At 45.3% G+C, this 22,482-nt stretch overlaps 1 non-coding gene across 1 annotated transcript; it reads right to left on the reverse strand.

Annotated features, from left to right (window-relative positions):
• Positions 1-3,085: 3,085 nt before the first annotated feature.
• TRNAE-CUC (transfer RNA glutamic acid (anticodon CUC)) lies at positions 3,086-3,158 on the reverse strand. The gene has a single exon. It is a non-coding gene; the product is annotated as a tRNA-Glu (tRNA).
• Positions 3,159-22,482: the final 19,324 nt, after the last annotated feature.

The following is a 22,482-nucleotide window of genomic DNA, read 5'->3' on the forward strand; positions in this document are numbered from 1 at the left end:
TTTTGCACTTCTTGTGTTTCCATATTTTTCTTGGTGTGCCTTCAACTTTCGTTTTACTTTTGCCTTGGCCTGTCCTCTGCTTTAGAGTTTCCCGATGTTCCACCTTGTTCGTCTAAGAGTTAACATTACCCCCCTCCTAGATGAGTGCCAGTCCCATGGCACTTTGCTGGTGGTGAGAGGGACGGTGGTGCTGGGTGGCCAGGGGCTTCTTGAGGCTGTGGACATACCATGTTGAGGGTGTGTTTGGAATTGAAAGGCTCTTGAGTGTGGCATGAGCCTTGGTATTTGAGGGATGGTGAGGTGCTGGTCCATCATTGAAATTCAAAATGGTGTTAGATGGATCCATGCTTGGAGGATGGCAGGTGGTGGATAGATCCTTCTTTGAAATTTAAATGGTATTAGTTGGATCTATCATGTACCCTCAGTGGCTAAGTTCGTCTGCGATGTTCCAAAGGAGCTTCTTCATTCACTATCTGATTGTGGTTGCTGTGTCTGTCCCTTGCTTGGTTGTGCTTTTCCTAGAAGTGTATTGCATGGATGATGTGGTCCCTAAAGGTGGTGGTGGGGCCTTCACATGTACCTAGAAAGAAAAGAAGGTACACTACTTAGGGTGTGTCTGGCTGAATGTGGAGTGCATGGTGCCAATGATTGTGGAACTAGGAGATGGGTCTACCTTGGGCAAGCCCTTGGTGGTGTCCCACACTTGACGACCCAGTTGGTGTAGACGGAGGGTGCGACGTGTGGAGCTTAGGGTAATAGGTCCAACCTTAGGTGAATGGTATCTCCCTAGATGGGTCCTATCCTTGTTGTTCCCTGAGCATGTGTCGTGGGGGGTGGGTCTAGGTATGAAAACACTAGGTGTAGTGATTTGTGGCATGCAAAGTGCTTTTTTTTTGTTTTTTGGATACCAGGGGTGCTCTCAAACTCTACCCTCATCTTCCTCGAGTCACGAGGTGGTCTTAGGGATTTAGTCAAGAAGGCACAGCTCTACAAGTATTCCTTGATGTTAGCCCTCGCATTGAGAGATGTGGTTGACAAAAAAGGGTGGTTGCACCTCATAAAGTGGCTGTCATTCATGTCTTCAAGGATCCTCATGCAAAACAAGGGGAGTAGGGTCGCCCTCATCATGAGCCTAGCCATAGCACAGCTATCTATTCCTAGGTTAATATAAAAAAAGAGTGGGGGGAGGTGGGCTTCCTCAGCTATTGGATTTTGTTTAAGCAGAAACCTAATGATCCTTAGGTAATTACAAGTGGTTATGAAGGCTGGGTCAGGGCAGGAAGAGAAATCCTTGAGGAAGCAATTAATAGAAGGGCGCAAGTCCCCTACTCTAAAGGTCATGCATTCCTCAAGAGTTGCTGCATTAACATTGTAGATCTTCGGAAAGACATACCTGCCATGCACCCCCTTATCGTAATCCACTCCGTGTCTATGAGGGTAGGGCATGTAGGCGGGATCATTCCGTTCTTCCTGTAGCATGCTCGAAAGGCCATCCATGCATCAAAATTGGTGTCCCAAATCCTCCTCCGCCACTTTGGTTGTGCCTCATAGCCTTGGAAAATTTTGGAAACTTGATAGACCTTGTCCTGCCAGTAGTCCGTGGGCTCCTGCCTCTATTGTGTGATGATGATGCTCCGCTCCTCGACCCATCGGTTCGCTAGAGTATTTCCCAAATGAATGATTCCTTCCACTACTTCCAGGTGTAAGACTCGTGGCGATCCTCACGTGACGGCATGGGCTTGTATGTTTGGCCATGCCTGCGCCCTCTGTTGGCCTTGTTCCACAAGTTCCCGTCTTCTTCTTTTTGCAATAATAACGCACTCGGGAACTTGGGTACCCTGTGGCTCTTCTGGCGATAGATTAGGTAAGGGCGTACTGGCCTCTCTGATTTGTGGTTCTTCTTCAAATGCTTGCTTGAGGTTAGGCCCTTCCTCAGTGTCAAATGCTGGCTTCTCTCTCTCTCTCTCTCTCATAGATACACTCAGCACTCATGGATGCTCGAGCATAATGTTGGTAGAGAGAAGAATAAAGACATATACTAATTGTACATCATATAGCCTCATAAGACTTTCTGAATCAAATCACCAAAAGGTATTTAAAAATTCCTCAATAAAACTATTCAACAAAGTTGGAAGCTTGGTCAAAACACCAACTCAAATAATAAATGGAATTTCTCTAGTAGGGGATTAAATCATTTGTACACATCTCTCTATTAACTAAAATTTTGATGTTTATAGGTGCACTTCTAACAAGCTACTAATACAATCTTCCTTTCCCTTTGGTCCTTGATCTTAGTCCATCTACCATTGGTTTTCCCCCCCCAATTTCATGTTGTATGGTCTCCTATTTTTATGAATGTATATCCTCTATAGCTAATCCTATATTTTTGTTTTTCACCCTAAAACACCCCCTAGGGTGAAGTAAGTAAAATGCTTTTCTCATGGGGGAAAAAGTTTACATGGCAGGTGTCACCTGACATTAAAAGAGATCCCCTTTCGACATAGAATACATGGAAAATTATGTTGTCTTGAGATTGCAAAGATTTGATGTTGTGAGGAATTAAGTCATGCTAGCATTTTACATCAAGATAATATTGTGCATAAGCACACTTGCTTCCATGTAGGAAAGTACAATAGACCACCAAGGTAATCAAATAGATTGGTACTTATTACGTTGCATATAAATGTATGTGTATCTTATGTATGTATGCAAAGGTCGGAACGGTGGCTCCAGGCCTTTAGACTTTTGTCACGTGTGTCTGGAAGGAAGAAAGGCGTGGGAGAGAGCACATTGCTCGTGATTGGCGAGAGAAGGTTGGTAAGAGAAGAAAATGGCTCGGGCAATCAAGCTAGCCAACTCCTCGTTCAATGGAAGGGAAAGCTCGCAGCAAGACTTGAGACACCGGAACGCCATGTATGTATAAATGGCAGAAGAGATGACCACCACAATTCCGAAAGAAGACATATATTGTGGGATTACTTTGACGGGAAGGCACGTACAAATAGCTCCTTTTGGCGTGCGGGTGCAGACGGCGACGACGGCCAAAAGGATTTGTAGTCATCGTGGGACTCGGGAGCGAGGCCGATTCCGTTGCCGGGACTTGAACCCGGGTCGCTCGGGTGAGAGCCGAGTATCCTAACCAACTAGACTACAACGGATCGATGCATGGCTTCGCTAGCGCCCGTTTCTTGCACACTTCCCGTGCCTCCTTCTAGTCTCATTCCTAGTAAAATTGCGGCATCTCAACGGGTGCACAAACACTCCCTTGCCCGCGGCCCCGCTCTATAGGCGCACTCCACGCTCCATCTCATACTTTATACGGCGACGCCTCCGCAAAACCTGCAACAAAGCAAAACGCTTCTTTACCGGATTAATGCCACCCCTTCCCTACGGCCAACAATGGAGCGCGCGCAGGCAGAGAGTGCATCGTCATCGTCATAAACTGTGCTGATCTCGGAGGGTGCGTTGCAATGTCCATTTGAACGGACATACCAGCCAACCAACATAAACCAAGCGAGGCACTAGATTACCTGCCATGTCACGTCTACGCACCACCTGCTCGTGGAGGCTACAACGTCTATCGCTTGCTTCTATGGGAACGCATAGGACCGGTGCTGCAAAACCACACACGAGACGACGGTACCGAGCGAAAACGACAAGACAGACAGTCCCCTTACTTTCACTAGGTGCACTCGTAGCTACGCCTTTGATTTTGTAGGTTCTGGGATGCATTCATCATGTCAAGCCCACCACTCAAAGCCCTTCAAGTCTAGTGGATCATATCTTATCAGTTATCACATATTACTAGAGGCTTTTCACAATCTATGTAAACATCACATGTTAGTATCTGAGGTACAACTTTTGAAATTTAGAATTCATGTATCCATCGATGCCACACCCTAGGGGCATGTCTCGATCCATATAATGGCCTCTTTAGCTTATAGGCTTTGTGAAAATGGGGGGGCATCAACTCCTTTCTGGTGGTGGCTAAGCCATATACTTCCCCCGCCATTTAAGAAAGCAGATTTCACATCCTTGTGATAGACTAGCCACTCCTTCTGAGCAAACATTTCTAGTACTGTACAAATAGTAGTCATTATGGCATCACAGTGACGGATTCACGAAAATAAGACCCTTCAATCTAAGAAAATCTTTGCACAATTAATCCAGCTTTGTACTTTTCTAAGGTCCCTACTTTACCTTCTAACTTTTTCCCCTCTTGGATGGCTGATTTGCTACCTAAGAGTGATTCTTCATTGTGATGCCATACCCAACTCACATTGTTACTTTTCTTGCTCGGTCCATAAAGGCTTCTTGCAAACTAGCTAGGTCCTTTACTTCTTGGATAATCTCAGCCACTCGAGGCCATATTGATAATGTGGCAAGAATCCTTCTTTTGCTTCTGTAGCCTTTGGTATACCTACATTTTCCTCGAGGCATACAGAGAGGAAGAGCTTCTGGAAACGGCGTTTTTACTGGTGTGATGGTACGTTCATGAACTTTTTCTTCACTATTGTCAACAGGGGATATGGGAGGCTACACTTAAAGGCAAAGTCGAGGGAAGTCAAAGGCACTCACAAAGCACAAGTACTTGAATTATCTTAATTGGAAGGATATTATTTTTGGAGCTTCTAGATCTTGAGTGCAGTATCTTTGGACACTTTCATTACTTGTGGTGCTTCATGGACACATCATATATTCATGATTGTATTATTTTGTAAAGCTCACTCTCGTGCACATTGCGTTTATTATCCATAGTTGTATTTGTCGTACCTGCAATTATTGTGTGGGTTGCACACATGGAAATGCAATTTGCAATAGCATAGAATAGGTCTGATGAGGCATCAAGGAAGGACCTATCAAGATCCCTCAAAGTGGAGAGGATGCCCAAAAGAGTACAAACCCTAATTCACAGCTATGCAAACCCTAAAACACAAAAGGGGCACAAGCCCTAAAACACAAAAGAAGCACGTACGGGGCACCACCCTAGAAAAGAGGCCCTCCTATTTTTGTTATCGTGTGGCCAACTCAAAATTTAAAGTGCTGCATTCAACAATGACTTTTAGAGCGTATGCTTGTCTCTAGTTGCTCCCTAGTGGTGGCCGCTCATTCTGAGTTGGCTACCTGCATTGAAATCCTTGCGCTTGACTGTACGATATACTCGACCACCTACTAACCATGATGTATGCATGACATCAAGTCCTTGTAGACTTGGTTGTCTCGTCATGTAATCGTCTTTGGCCAGATGTCATCTCCCATCGTGATCGAACACAAGTCCCTGTGATGTCTGGGATGATGCTTGTGGTTGAGTACTACATAGGCAACTTGTCGAGTCCAAATTGATTGAGGCCGTCAAGTTGTTACCCTCCATTGTATGCTCAAGTCACCAGATTTTGCTCACGTTAACACTACTAGTGGGGTGAAGTTGAGTAGTGTTGGGGTAAAGGCGCCTCCGTCGTGCCGCCCTGTGTATTACTACACTGACAGTACCCGCCACTGCACACTGCAGGTGGCAGGCACCCGTCACGTCACTTTATTCTTTACATTCATTTTTTAGTGACTAGTAAATAAAGGAAGGCCCGGTCACACATTGTGACTATTGGAGTTCCCATTTTTTGTCTCTCTCTTTCTTGCTCTTGCTCTCCCGCCATAGCTCGCGTGCAAGCTTCGATCCTTCTCACCTTTCAACTAGTATCAGAGCTTGGCTTCCTCTTGCTCGAGCTCGACTCGGTGCTTCTCTACCTTCTCATCGACTCCCTTCACGCATTGGATCTCCATCCCGGTAGCCATATCCGATCTCCCCGAGCTCCTGTCACTCCCCGCCTTCCTGAGCACCTTTCCGGCCTATTGAGGCACCTTCAAGGCATTGATACTGAGGTATTTGATCATTCTTTCAGGGTTTTATTTCAGTCTACAGGTTGCAAACAGCAAGGGCAACCATGGCTTCAAACCCTTGAAGCTTATTCTCCTCATATTGTGCCTTACACCTATCAAGGCTCAAAGAGGCTTGTCATAGGCCTTTGATAGGCCCTTCTTGAGCCCCCCATTACCCCCTTTTTAGCCCATGTGGAGCAGTAGCAAGTTCAGCACCAACAGGGTAGATTGCACCTTTTTTTTCCAGGCTGTTAGCACTCGTCTACTTCAGCTCCACACTTGGCCATTGCTTCTTGCTCTCTACCTTGATCAAGAGGGCTATAGACTTCATGTTTGATGTCATTCAAGCTTTGGGCATTGGTCTTGATCATTCCTGGCTGATTTCTTCAGATTTGGGACTGTCATAAACTGTCATAACAGGCTGAAAACAGGGCAGCACCATTGGCATTAGCATTTGTTGCTTATACTCCATTCCAGTTGTGCTATTTGATGCCCGTATGCGGTCTACCTGATGCCTAGTGCCTTGGGAATGTATGCACATGATTATGCCATGATTTTGGCCTGAAATATTGGCTGATTTAGGACTATTATTTACTGTTATACAGTGCTGGAAATAGGGCAGCCACACTTGGCATTGGCATTTGATGCTTATACTCTACTCCGGTTACCTTGTTTGATGCTCATATGCGGTCTACATGATGCCTAATGTCTTGGGAATGTATGCATTCGATTTGCCCATGATTTGGCATTGTTTTTGGGCTGGAAATTGACAGTTTTGGACTGTTTAGAGCTGCTGTACATGAGCGGGCTGAAGCTCATTTGTCACATGTATTGCTTCTCTATCGATACCGGATGTAAGCTATGGGTTATGTCATGGTGTATTACACTTTGGGGATTGACTTCGAACTCATGATCGTGATTCCGAAATGCTTTTGAGCATCACATTTGCTCCGTTGTTATTAGTTTGTCATTGGCAGTTTGGTCGACTTGACTAGCATTTGGGCCGCTTATGCCTATTGTCTGTACTTGACGGATAAGCTCTATGCATTACATGCTTTGGTCCGTGGTTGATGCCTCTTAGTTCGTCCATGCTTGACAGATATTTTGGAGCTCCGATTTGGATGTTTTGAGCACTTCTGACTCACAGGGATATTGACTTTGGCTTGCTACTGGATGTATTGACTTGACAGAGATCTTGCCATTGGGATTATGTCTTGCTTAGTGGTTGCTACATCAGTTGCTTCATGTATGTCATGCTCTTGGGAAGCGTATGACGCATTGACTTGGTCACTTGCCACTGGTACTTTGTCTTGGGTTGCTTGAGCCCTTAACTCGATTGTACGCCTTTTGTGCCAGTGGGAGCATCTTGCATGCTTACTTGACCTTGAGCGGGGATTACATGCTATTGGAGCAGTTTATGTCATTGAGTAGTTATGGATGTATTGAGACTTTGGGATTATATTCCGACAATTGGATGTTGCATTGAGTATATGTCTTGGTTCACAGGATGCTTATGAGCTGAGCCTCAATTTTGGATCCACTTTCTTTTGAGCAGACACCTATTTGTGTCAAGTTTTGGCAGTTGGTTTTATATTTTGCCTAGATTGTCTGGGGTGTGCCTCTTACTGGCAAATGCCATTTGACATCTCTCGGTGTTATGCTCATGTATTTTCACTATCATTTGGCTTTGCTTTGTCCTCTTTATGCCGGCTTTGGACCTAGCATTGTTTAGTTGACATTAGATCCAATTTTGGGACAGTTTGCTCTCATTATTGCAATTCTGAAATTTATTACAACAAGCATTTATTGGTGGACTGAGCAGTATTTTTTATGCTGAAATATCCTGATTTGGTGTATCGCACCTAGTACTAAGTGGGCAGCATCTTTTGGCACACTTTTCTTGCCATTTGGAGCTCATTTCAGTGGATTTTGGGCATTTTCTGCAGTAAAACAGCCAACAGTTTTACATTGTTTGTGCATTTCCAGCTTGCATTATGGCATCCTCTTCGACTGATAATGCCATATTTAACATCACAAAGTTGGATGGTACCAACTACTCTTATTGGAAGAGTCAAATTTGGCAGGTCTTGGTGCAGAAATCTCAGATTAAGCCACTTCGGTTGAGTGGGGAGAAGCTTGAAACTATGGACAATGACGACTGTCTTGAACTTGATGAGCTATGCAAGTCCATGATTGTATTGTCTCTCACTAAACAGGTACATTATAATGTATTTGAGGAAGCACAAAGTGCATGGGATCTATGGAAAAAGATCAATAATCTTTACGATAAGAAAAGTCCGGCGAGTCAGATGTACTGGTTGAAGCAGCTTATGGATTTGCGCATGAAGGATAATGCGACTATGTCTGCTCACTTGAGCCAGTTCCATGCTATACTGAAGAACCTGACTTCGCAGGATATCACCTTTGGAGAGGAAGTAACTCCTCTTTTCTTGCTTGGGACTCTAAATGAGTCATGGGATGTATTCCGCACTGCCCTATGTGCCTCTAGTGCTACTCTGAAACTGAATGATGTTGAGAGTGCTCTTCTGCAGGAAGAGGTTAATCGCAAAAACTTGGATGCCTCTCGTGTTTCACATGCTTTGACAGTTAGAGGCAGGAATGACAGGAATGATCGTGGTAATAACCGTGGCTGTGACTCGCAGAAGGGTCGGTCTAAATCTCGTGGAAAGTCGCGTAGTAAGTCGCATGGGCACAACGCTAATGTCACTTGTCATCATTGTGGGAAAAAGGGCCATATCAGACCACAGTGTCATGAGTTGCGCAATGAGAAGTGCAAGGATAAGGGCAAAGAGAAAGTGCAGGAGAAGTCCTCTGATCGCAGCATAGTACGTGCGAAGTCTAGCGTCAAGATTGAAGAAATTAATGTCATGCGGACCGAGGATTCCGATGGTAGTGATGAGTTCATACTTGTAGCTAGTTCTTCTGATGCTTCACACTTGACTGAGACACCTAGTATGTATGCACAATGCTGGTTATTGGATTTAGGTGCGTCCTTCCATGTGACGCCTTACCGTGAGTGGTTTCACTCTTACCGTACTCTATTTGGATCAGTCAGACTTGGAGATGACAGGTCTCTTGATATTGTGGGCTGTGGAGATATTCAGTTGCAGTTTTCCACTGGCAGTTCCTTTTTGCTCAGGGATGTACGTCATGTACCTGCGCTTACGTGCAGTCTTATGTCTGCAGGACAGTTGGATGATGCAGGGTTTCATATCTTTTTTGGGGATTCTACCTGGAAGATTTCCAAAGGCAGACTTGTGCTTGCTAGAGGCGCCAAGGCTGGCAGCCTCTATCCTCTTGTTGTATCTGGGTCTTCTGTAGACCATGTTTTGGCAGTGGGCTCTATCCCACATGTATCACTTTGGCATGCTCGTTTGGGACATATGTCTTTGAAGGGAATGAAAATGTTATCTGGTTTGTAGTATCTTCCGCCTTTGGACTATGCATGTTTTGACTCGTGTGATCATTGTCTTTATGGTAAGCAGAATAGGTCTACGCATAAGAAATCGGGTAGGCCATGCATGAGTGAGCCCTTGGCTTTGGTGCATTTAGATGTTTGTGGGCCCATGCCATGTATGTCTATGGGTGGCGCGAAGTACTTTGTTACCTTCATTGATGATTTTTCTAGGAAAGTGTGGGCTTATCCCATAAAGCAAAAGTCCGATGTCTCGGCAGTCTTTCAGCGTTGACTTGATCTTGTTGAGAACCAGACTGGGTATAGGCTGAAATGCCTTAGGACTGACAATGGGGGAGAATATGTCTCACGTGCTTTTGAGCAGTTTTGTGATGACAGGGGTATTAAGCGTCAGTTGACCGCCCCTTACACCCCCGCCCAGAATGGTTTGGCTGAGCGCATGAACAGGACTATTCAGGAGCGTGTCCGCTCTATGCTTAGCCATACAGGCCTACCACAGAGCTTTTGGGCTGAGGCAGTTAGTACGGCAGTGCATGTCATAAACCGATCGCCTTCTAGTGGATTGGATTTCCAGGTTGCAGAGGAAGTTTGGGCTGGTAAGCCACCCTCTTATGTGCATCTCCGTGTCTTTGGATGTGAGGCATTCTGCCATGTGCACAAGGACAAGAGGAGTAAGTTGGATCCAAAGAGCATTGAATGCATCTTTCTTGGTTATGGTGATTCAGGAGAGATGGGCTATCGCCTATGGGATCCGCAGGCGCGGAAAATAGTACGCAGCCATGATGTAGTCTTCCATGAAGACAAGACGCACAGGTAGCCTGAGAAAGTGGTTGAGATCCGCAGAGTGATCTTTCAGGAGGAGCCTAGAGCTCCTGCACAGCTAGTTGGATAGACTATAGTTGCAGCAGATGCTCATGGTCAGGGTGTTGGACAGGCAGCTGGGCAGGCAGCAGAGCCTGCAGTGAGACGGTCTGCTAGAGACAGATGTGCACCTGATAGATTTCAGCCCTCTATGCATTATATTTTGGTTACAGATGCAGGAGATCCTTTCACTTATGATGAGCTATGCGCAGGGGTGACAGTCACTCCTGCGAGAGAGCTATGCAGTCTGAGATCGACTCCTTGCATAAGAATGAGACTTGGGATTTGGTTGCCTTGCCTAAGGGCAAGAAGGCTTTGCCATGCAAGTGGGTGTACAAGCTGAAAAGTACCCCTGGACACCTCAAGCCAGCATACAAGGCTAGATTGGTAGCAAAGGGTTTTAAGCAGGAGCATGGTGTAGACTTTGATGAGGTCTTTTCTCCTGTGGTTAAGATGACCACCCTGCGCTTGGTCTTGGCTTTGGTTGCTCAGCTTGACTTAGATCTATATCAGATGGATGTCAAGACGGCTTTCTTACATGGAGACTTGCATGATGAGATCTATATGGAGCAGCCTAAGGGCTTTGCAGAACCTGGCAGGGAGCACCTAGTGTGCAAGTTGAAGAAAAGTCTTTATGGCTTGAAGCAGGCACCTAGGGAATGGTATCATAAGTTTGATGCCTTTATGCAGTCATAGGGCTACAGCAGGAGTGCTATGGATCCGTGTCTTTACACGAAGAAAGCCCGTGATGGTTCATTGCTTATTTTGGTACTCTATGTGGATGATATGCTGATAGCAGGGAAATCTCATGATGAGCTAGATGCTCTTAAATCTCAGCTGAAGAAGAGCTACTTTGTAGTGATTCAATTTTCTTGCATATGTTTCATCATCATCGTGACACTCTCTAGATGGCTTTGCAAATTCCCTTTGTTGCTCTGAGAAATCTAGAGCCCTAGTATATTATTCCCACATGGCACGCTTCACCAACAAAATCCAAAACAAATTTTTTTGCATGTAAATCTGTGTGCATCCACCTCGCTTTGTGTAGTCAACACATTCCCAAAATTAAAGCATTCATAACAGATAAGACACATTTGCAAAATATAGTGATTCATCTTTGAGATGAAGGATTTGGGACAGGCCTCTCACATACTTGGTATGCGCATTAGACACGACAGGCATTAGGGACTCCTCTACTTGTCACAGAGGGAGTATATTCATAAAGTCCTTGAGCGCTTCCGCATGCAGGACGTAAAGCCTATTGGCTGTCCATTGCCTTCTTGTGTGAAGGTATCACAGGCCGATTGTCCGCAGACAGATGAGCAGAGGGCCGAGATGGCCCAAATCCCTTATGCTTCAGCCGTGGGCAGTTTGATGTATGCCATGATAGCCACTCGTCCAGATATTGCCTTTGTAGTTGGTGTTGTGGCACGCTATATGGCTACACTTGGTAGGAAACATTGGGATGTCGTGAAGGGTATCATGAGGTACCTGAAGGGCACAACAGATATGTGTATTTGCTATGGCAGCCAGGATACATGTATCGTGGGGTACACTGACTCCGATTATGCAGGACATGCTGATAGTAGGAAGTCCACTTCTGGCTATGTATTCACCTATGCTGGAGGTGCTGTCTCTTGGATGTCCAGGGTTCAGAAGTGTATGGATTTGTCTACCACTGAGGCCGAGTATGTTGTAGCCACCACTGAGGCTTGCAAGGAGGCCATATGGCTAGGCCGTCTAGTTGCTGACCTTGGGATTGATGCTATACCTACACTGCATTCGGATTCTATGAGTGCCATTCAGTTGGCTAAGAATCCGGTCTTCCATGCGAAGACAAAACACATTGAGGTGAGGTATCACTTCATACGTGGTGTCGTGGAGGACAAGTCTGCTGACCTTGTCAAGATCTCCACTGACAAGAATCCTACAGATCTGCTCACGAAAAGCCTCACTACTGAGCGCTTTGCCTTCCTCAGGAGATTGATGGGCGTTGGATGAGATGTTTCCTTTCCTCATCCCTTGTACCTATATACAGTTGTACTATCTTTTTCTTGAAAGGTGAGAAGGATCGAAGCTTGCACGCGAGCTATGGCGGGAGAGCAAGAGCAAGAAAGAGAGAGAAAAGAAATGGGAACTCCAACGGTCACAATGTTTGACCGGGCCTTCCTTTATTCAAACTGTCACTAAAAGAATAAAGAATAAAGTGACGTGACGGGCGCCCGCCACCTGCAGTGTGCAGTGGCGGGTACTGTCAGTGTAGTAATACACGAGGCGGCACGGCGGAGGCGCCTTTACCCCCAACAACCTCCCACTTAAAGGCGAATCTACCCTAGTGAGAGAGAAAAGAAAAAGAAAAGACAGTACAAATGTACATAGGTACAAGGGATGAGGAAAGGTGACATCTCATCCAACGCCCATCAACCTCCTGAGGAAGGCAAATCGCTCAGTAGTGAGGCTCTTCGTGAGCAAATCTGCAGGATTCTCGTCAGTGGAGATCTTGACAAGGTCAACAGACTTGTCCTCCACGACACCACGTATAAAGTGATACCTCACCTCAATGTGTTTCGTCTTCGCATGGAAGACCGGATTCTTAGCCAACTGAATGGCACTCATAGAATCCGAATGCAGTGTAGGTGTAGCATCAATCCCAAGGTCAGCAACTAGACGGCCTAACCATATGGCCTCCTTGCAAGCCTCAGTGGCTGCAACATACTCGGCCTCAGTGGTAGACAAAGCCGTACACTTCTGAACCCTGGACATCCAAGAGATAGCCCCTCCAGCATAGGTGAATACATAGCCAGAAGTGGACTTCCTACTATCTGCATGTCCTGCATAATCGGAGTCAGTGTACCCCACGACCCCTGTATCCTGGCTGCCATAGCAAATACACATATCTGCTGTGCCCTTCAGGTACCTCATGATACCCTTCACGGCATCCCAATGTCTGCTGCCAGGTGTAGCCATATAGCGTGCCACAACACCAACTGCATGTGCAATATCTGGACGAGTGGCTATCATGGCATACATCAAACTGCCCACGGCTGATGCATAAGGGATCTTGGCCATCTCAGCCCTCTGCTCATCTGTCTGCGGACAATCGGCCTGTGATACCTTCACATAAGAAGGTAATGGACAGCCAATAGGCTTTACGTCCTGCATGCGGAAGCGCTCAAGGACTTTATGAATGTACTCCCGCTGTGAGAGATACAAAAGTCCCTGATGCCTATCGCGCTTAATGCGCATCCCAAGTATATGTGAGGCCTATCCCAAATCCTTCATCTCAAAGCTCTTCTTCAGCTGAGATTTAAGAGCATCTAGCTCATCATGAGCTTTCCCTACTATCAGCATATCATCAACATAGAGTACCAAGATAAGCAAACTGCCATCATGGGCTTTCTTCGTGTAAAGACACGGATCCATAGCACTCCTGCTGTAGCCCTGTGACTGCATAAAGGCATCAAACTTATGATACCATTCCCTAGGTGCCTGCTTCAAGCCATACAAGCTCTTCTTCAACTTGCACACTAGGTGCTCCCTGCCAGGTTCTGCAAAGCCCTTAGGCTGATCCATATAGATCTCATCATGCAAGTCTCCATGTAGAAAAGCCGTCTTGACATCCATCTGATATAGATCTAAGTCAAGCTGTGCAACCAAAGCCAAGACTAAGCGCAGGGTGGTCATCTTAACCACAGGAGAGAAGACCTCAGCAAAGTCCACACCATGTTCCTGCTTAAAACCCTTTGCTACCAATCTAGCCTTGTATGCCGGCTTGGGGTGTCCAGGGGTACTTTTCAGCTTGTACACCCACTTGCATGGCAAAGCCTTCTTGCCCTTAGGCAAGGCAACCAAATCCCAAGTCTCATTCTTATGCAGGGAGTCTATCTCAGACTGCATAGCCCTCTCCCAGGAGTGACTGTCACCCCTGCGCATAGCCTCATCATAAGTGAAAGGCTCTCCTGCATCTGTAACCAAAACATAATGCATAGAGGGCTGAAATCTGTCAGGTGGACGTCTATCTCTAGCAGACCGTCTCACCGCAGGCTCTGCTGCCTGTCTAACTACCTGTCCAACATCCTGGCCCTGTGGAGGAACTGCTGCAGGCTGTACTACTGGTTGTGCTGGAGCTTTAGGCTCCTCCTGAAAGATCACTCTGCGGATCTCAACCACCTTCTCAGGCTAGCTGTGCATCTTGTCTTCATGGAAGACGACATCATGGCTGCGTACTATTTTCTGCACCTGCGGATCCCATAGGTGATAGCCCATCTCTCCTGACTCACCATAGCCAAGGAATATGCATTTAATGCTCTTTGGATCCAATTTACTCCTCTTGTCCTTGGGCACATGGCAGAATGCCTCACATCCAAAGACACGGAGATGCGCATAAGAGGGTGGCTTACCAGCCCAAACTTCCTCTGCAACCTGGAAATCCAATCCACTGGAAGGCGATCGGTTTATGACATGCACTGACGTACTAACTGCCTCAGCCCAAAAACTCGGGGGTAGGCCTGCATGGCTAAGCATAGAGCGCACACGCTCCTGAATAGTCCTGTTCATGCGCTCAGCCAAACCATTCTGGGGTGGGGTGTAAGGGGCGGTCAACTGACGCTTAATACCCCTGTCATCACAAAACTGCTCAAAAGCATGCGAGACATATTCTCCCCCATTATCAGTCCTAAGGCATTTCAGCCTATACCCAGTCTGGTTCTCAACAAGAGCAAGCCATCTCTGAAAAATTGCCAAGACATCGGACTTCTGCTTTATGGGATAAGCCCACACTTTCCTAGAAAAATCATCAATGAAGGTAACGAAGTACTTCGCGCCACCCATAGACATGCAAGGCATAGGCCCACAAACATCGGAATGCACCAATGCCAAGGGCTCACTCATGCGTGGCCTACCCGATTTCTTATGCGTAGACCTATTCTGCTTACCATAAAGACAATGATCACACGAGTCAAAACATGCATAATCCAAAGGCGGAAGATACTGCAAACCAGATAACATTTTCATTCCTTTCAAAGACATATGCCCCAAACGGGCATGCCAAAGTGATACATGTGGGATAGAGCCCACTGCCAAAACATGGTCTACAGAAGACCCAGATACAACAAGAGGATAGAGGCTGCCAGCCTTGGCGCCTCTAGCAAGCACAAGTCTGCCTTTGGTAATCTTCCAGGCAGAATCCCCAAAACAGACATGAAATCCTGCATCATCCAACTGTCCTGCAGACATAAGACTACACGTAAGCGCAAGTACATGACGTACATCCCTGAGCAAAAAGGAACTGCCAGTGGAAAACTGCAACTGAATATCTCCACAGCCCACAATATCAAGAGACCTGTCATCTCCAAGTCTGACTGATCCAGACACAGTACGGTAAGAGTGAAACCACTCACGGTAAGGCGTCACATGGAAGGACGCACCTGAATCCAATAACCAGCACTGTGCATACATACTAGGTGTCTCAGTCAAGTGTGAAGCATCAGAAGAACTAGCTGCAAGTATAAACTCATCACCACCATCGGACTCTTCAGTCTGCGTGACATTAATTTCCTCAATCTTGACGTTGGACTTCGCAGGTACTATGCTGCGATCAGAGGACTTCTCCTGCACTTTATCTTTCCCCTTATCCTTGCGCTTCTCATTGCGCAACTCATGACACTGTGGTCTAATATGGCCCTTTTTCCCACAATGATGACAAGTGACATTTGCATTGCGTCCACGCGACTTACTACGCGACTTGCCACCACGAGATTTAGACCGACCCTTCTGCGAGTCACGGCCTCGGCCATTACCACGGTCATACCTGTCATTCCTGCCTCTAACTGTCAAAGCATGACTACCACGAGAGGCATCCAAGTTTTTGCGATTCACCTCTTCCTGAAGAAGAGCACTCTCAACATCTGCCAATTTTAGAGTAGCACTAGAGGCACAAAGAGCAGTGCAGAATACATCCCATGACTCATTCAGAGTTCCAAGCAAGAAAAGAGGAGTTACTTCCTCTCCAAAGGTGATATCCTGCGAAGTCAGGTTCTTCAGTATAGCATGGAACTGGCTCAAGTGAGCAGACATAGTCGCATTATCCTTCATGCGCAGATCCATAAGCTGCTTCAACCAGTACATCTGACTCGCCGGACTTTTCTTATCATAAAGATTCTTGATCTTATTCCATAGATCCCATGCACTCTGTGCTTCCTCAAATACATTATAATGTACCTGTTCAGTGAGAGACAATACAATCGTGGACTTGCATAGCTCATCAAGTTCAAGCCAGTCGTCATTGTCCATAGTTTCAGGCTGCTCCCCACTCAACTGAAGTGGCTTAATCTGAGATTTCTGCACCAAAACCTGCCATATTTGACTCTTCCAGTAAGAGTAGTTGGTACCATCCAACTTTGTAATGTTAAAGATGGCACTATCATGCGAAGATGACGCCATTATGCAGGCTGGAAATGCCCAAACAGTCCAAAACTGATTGCTGTTTTACTGCAGAAACTGCCCAAAAATGACCACAACGGGGTCCAAAGGGTGAGCAAAGTGTGCCAAAAGTGGCTGCCCACTTAGTACTAGGTGCGGTACACCAAATCAGGATATTTCAGCATGAAAAGTACACCTCAGTCCACCAATAACTGCTTGCTGTAATAAATTGCAGGTATGCAGTCTAGAGAGCAAACTGTCCCAAAATAGGATCCAATGTCAAGCAAACAATGCTAGGTCCAAAGCCGGCATGAAATGGACATAAGAAAGGCCAATGACAGTGAAAAGAACATGAGCTCAACACCAAGCATGTCAAAATAACATCTGCCAGTGAAAGGCACACCACCAGACACACTAGGCAAAGTGTTCCTGTAACTGCCAAAACCTGACACAAATAGGTATCTGCTCAAAGAGAAAGATCCAAATATGAGACTCAGCTCATAAGCATCCTGTGAACCAAGAGTACATCAATGCATATCCATAAAGATCGGAGTATGATCCCAAAGTCTCAATGTGTATGTAGCTGCTCAAGACATAAACTGCTCCAAATACATGTAAGTGCTCCAATAGCATGCAACTGTCAAAGGTCAAGAAAGCATGTAAAATGCTCCCACTGGCACAAAGTACAAAGCGAGCTCAGAAGCTCAAACAACCCAAGAGAAAGCACCAGTGATAAGTGACCCTGTCAATGCATCAAGCGCATTCGAGAGAGCATGACATACATGAAGCACCGGTCGTATTAACCATGAAGCAATACATAAGCCCAAATAAGCTCTCGGTCAACTCAATGACATCCAAATAGCAACCAAGATCAGTGATCAAGTAAGCCGGGAATGCTCAAATACATCCAAATCCAAGCTCCAAATGTCGGTATGGCATACACGAACCAAATAGCATATGTCACGAACCAAAGCATGTAATGCAAAAGCCTAACTGTCAAGCAGAGACATGAGGCATAGGCGGTCCACGAGCATGCCGAGTCAGTCCAAATGCCAGTGAAGACGGAGCTAATGCGAAGCTCAAAAGCATCCCATAATCTCATACATATGCTCCAAGTCGTCCCCAAATGTCAGAGATATCATGCCAAAGCTCAAAGCATACATCCGGTATCGGTAGGTAAGTGCCAAAGCATGTAAAGTACCTTCAGCCCACTGTTATTCCAGCATGTATTTACTGTTCTAAACAATAGATTTCAGCCCCAAATTCAAGCCAAAATCATGGTCAAACCAAATGCATACATCCCCAATACATCCGGGTAGGAAGTAGACCGCATACGGGCATCAAACAAGGTAACCGGAGTAGAGTATAAGCATTAAATGCCAATGCCAAGTGTGGCTGCCCTGTTTCCAGCACTGTATAACAGTAAATAACAGTCCCAAATCAGCCAATATTTCAAGCCAAAATCATGGCATAATCATGTGCATACATTCCCAAGGCACTAGGCATCATGTAGACCGCATACGGGCATCAAATAGCACAACCGGAATGGAGTATAAGCAACAAATGCTAATGCCAATGGTGCTGCCCTGTTTTCAGCCTGTTATGTTAGCTTATGACAGTCCCAAATCTGAAGAAATCAGCCCCGAAAGATCAAGACCAATGCCCAAAGCTTGAATGACATCAAACATGAAGTCTATAGCCCTCTTGATCAAGGTAGAGAGCAAGAAGCAATGGCCAAGTGTGGAGCTGAAGTAGATGAGTGCTCACAGCCTGGAAAAAATGATGCAATCTGCCCTGTTGGTGCTGAACTTGCTGCTGCTCCACATGGGCTGAAAAGGGGGTAATGGGGGGCTCAATGATGGCCCAAGGTAGGCACATACCAAGCCATGAAGGCCCAATGCAAAGGGGAGGGAAGATATGAGCTATGGAGCTCAAGAAGAGTGGCTGCCCTTTGTTCCTGCCCTGTTTCAATCTGAGAATACACTCAAATGCCTGCAAATGCTGAAGCAATACCTCAAGGGCAAGGCCCTGATGAAGCTCAAGAAGGCCAGGATGGAGCTCGGGAAGCCGGGGAGAGTCGGGAGCTCAAGAGGTCGGCTATGGCTGCCGGGATGGAGACCCAATGCGTGAAGCGAGTCGATGCGAAGGTCGGGAAGCACCGAGTCGAGCTCGAGCAAGAGAATGCCAAGCTCTGATACCAGTTGAAAGGTGAGAAGGATCGAAGCTTGCACGCGAGCTATGGCGGGAGAGCAAGAGCAAGAAAGAGAGAGACAAGAAATGGGAACTCCAACGGTCACAATGTGTGACCGGGCCTTCCTTTATTCAAACTGTCACTAAAAGAATAAAGAATAAAGTGACGTGACGGGCGCCTGCCACCTGCAGTGTGCAGTGGCGGGTACTGTCAGTGTAGTAATACACGGGGCGGCACGGCGGAGGCGCCTTTACCCCTAACATTTCTTTTCTTTCTCTCTCATTAGGGCAGATTCGCCTTTAAGTGGGAGGTTGTTGGGGTAAAGGCGCCTTCGCCGTGCCGCCCTGTGTATTACTACACTGACAGTACCCGCCACTGCACACACTGCAGGTGGCAGGCGCCCGTCACGTCACTTTATTCTTTACATTCATTTTTTAGTGACTAGTAAATAAAGGAAGGCCCGGTCACACATTATGACTGTTGGAGTTTCCATTTCTTGTCTCTCTCTTTCTTGCTCTTGCTCTCCTGCCATAGCTCGCATGCAAGCTTCAATCCTTCTCACCTTTCAAGTAGGTCAATACATAGCTCTAAGTCAAGCCGTCAAGCCTTCATACATGTTTTAAACAATACCCAACTTACTTGAAACATGTCCTAGCCATTGTGTAGTTGAGGCACCATATGCTCAGATTGTCACTTAGAGTCATAGTGTGAAGTCACATCAACTGCCAATTATGTGCTCAAATCATCGAGTCCACCCATAGAAGGTGAATGACCATACACACCACATGGTGAAGTCTCCTGCATAGTCTAGGCAACACATGTGATCATGGAGTGCCACGTAGTGAATTTTTCTCATTAAGTAGTTGAGTCATTGTCATTCATGGTACTAGTCACATAGCAAGTAGAGTAGGTAGTAGTAGTCCAGTCAAGTAGGGCATACTTAGGCACATAGTCAAGACTTCGAGGGCACACATAGTCAAGTCAAGTAGGATTGTCTTGTAGGCATTGGTTACGAAAGTAGTAATCAATTAGGTTAGGGGTCCTTACTAACTCGCACACACACATAACTAGATATTATGTGCCTAGTTTCTTGTAAACCTAACTAGTGCATCTAGCTACAATATGTCATCTTTTTATCATCTTATAATGTAGACCTCATTTGGAAGAAAGTGAGGATGCAACTGATATCTAGTCACACATGGCTTCTCCTCATAGTGGATTCCTTACAAAGGGGCCTTACAAATTCGAGAATTATGGATGGTTGATGGCACCATAGGAGAGTGGGGCATTGAGCATATCTAACAAATAAGAGTTTGGAGCAATATTATTTACTTATGAAAATCACATGAGAGTACTACCACTTGGGCTACAAGGCAAGATACTATTTTGTTTGAAGAGACATGTAGCTAGATTATTGGAAATTGAAATAGCTCTTTCAATGATTTCATATCTATGTTTGGCATGTTTTTTGCATGAGAAGGTTATTAACTTGCTACAATAATGAAAGAGTTGCGTACCTCTTAGGAAACATACAACACCACAAAAAACATTGATCAATGATAGTGGACATAAGGCCTTATGGAATCCCAATAACACAAGCCTCATTGTGAATAGAATACAAGACCAATAGCTAAGAGTCATTTCTCAACATCTTCTGATCCAAAATGACTACTAGTATAATGATCATGACCACCTAAAAGTAATTAGGAACGCCTTAGAATATAGGATGATGTAGGAACCACCAAAGTCACTAAAAAATGCTTGCCACTTTATGCAAATGCATATGAACAACAAAAATGCCAATGCTCCTCCATACATTTGGTGCCACATGTAATAAAATTTACATAGCTCTTATCATAACCCTTTGTACTTTTGTGGTGGGATCTCTATGGATACAAAGACTATATCGTTATGATGTAATCACACACACATAATTTGTGACACATATTTGGTTAGTAAAATATCATGACCAGTATCAAATGCATGAGAAGTGATGCTTGATTACCCTTGATTGTAATCGGTTACACCCATGGGCGCAACAACCTTGAAGATGGTAGTAACCATATCTTAGAGAATAAATATCACATGTGATTCTTTGTGGGCTATTTTAGTTCTCTCCTTTTGGTAGGTTAACCTTTGTGATTCTTGATGTGCATGAATAAGGGCCTGAAGTGTTTTGTGAATGACCCCTAAAGGAATTAACCCTTGAATCTAGGAGAGAATCCTTCTATTGGTGGGGAGAAACTCTCAAGTAATTTAAAGAGAGAAGTCATGTTGCACTTTTTTTTTACAAAAATGTAGCTTTTTTTGGAAAAAGTGAAACCTAAACTCTGCATGTTGTATGCCCTTTGGGGAGAGAGAGAGCTCCTTGAAAAATGGCCCAAAAATGGTTGTGGTATCACCTCATTTGGGCATTTTTTTGGGAGCTACACACCACCCCCCAACACACACACACACACACACACACACACACACACGGGCATTTTTTTGGGAGCTACACACCACCCCCCAACACACACACACACACACACACACACACACACACACACACACACACACACACACACACACACACACACACACACACACACACACACACACACACACACACACACACACACACACACACACACACACACACACACACACACACACACACACACACACACACACACACACACACACACACACACACACACACACACACACAAACACACAAAATAAGTGTTAGTTTACGTGATGTTGCTTATCACAATGTGGGCAGCATTATGGCAACAACAATAAGCCCTATTGAGCCTCCTAAGGTGTGAACACACTCTTGTCGTAGCTTGTTTTGAGAGAGAGAGAGAGAGAGAGAGAGAGAGAGAGAGAGAGAGAGAGAGAGAGAGAGAGAGAGAGAGAGAGAGAGAGAGAGAGAGAGAGAGAGAGAGAGAGAGAGAGAGAGAGAGATTATGTGTGTGTGTGATGGTTAGGTGGCTTTCATATCTAGGACAATGATTTTTTATTAAGGAGTTATGCAAGATTTCCCTCAATGTACATTCTAGTGTTGCTTGCATAGGTGCTTTGATTTCTAAACACATTAATATGGCATGTATTTTACAATTTTAAAATGCACAATTCAATAGACATCAACATCAAATGGCTTGCAAAAGAAGTAGCATGATAAGACACTCTTTGCATAGTAGTAGGTATTGCACTTAAGACCTCTAAATATGCATTTATCATACACAAATAAATATTTGTTGATAAATAATGTATTGTTGTGTAAAGAAGAGAGGTTGAGAGGAGAGAAAGTGAGTAGGAGAGAGATAATGAGGGGAAGAAGAAGAGAGAGAAAGACTAGGAGAGGAGAGAGAAAGGTAGGAAAGGAGAGAAAGAGAGGAAGGAAGCCATGGAAGCAAAAGGAGAATGTGAGGAGTTAGTTCTTGATTATGTGTGGATGCCATAAACTAGGTCTCTTATACCTTTGAAAGTCCTAGTCAATGTGACTAGGTATCTAACCCCTAATTTCCATGTGTCTTACTCATTACACTCCATTCCTACCTTGAAGTTTTTTGCCCTAAAAAACAAAAGATAGCTTGAGGGTGGAGAGTGGCTAGTAAGTGAGGTTGCAAAGTACTATTTTGATTAGCATTACAAGGATAAAATTTTGATGTGGGTAAGGGCTTATATTTAGGAAGAATCGAGGCTAAAGGCTATG

The sequence above is a fragment of the Lygodium microphyllum genome, chromosome 23, assembly GCF_053477565.2.
Source record: "Lygodium microphyllum isolate KBCC chromosome 23, Lygodium_microphyllum_v1.1.10, whole genome shotgun sequence".
In the NCBI taxonomy this organism is placed as follows: Eukaryota; Viridiplantae; Streptophyta; class Polypodiopsida; order Schizaeales; family Lygodiaceae; genus Lygodium; species Lygodium microphyllum.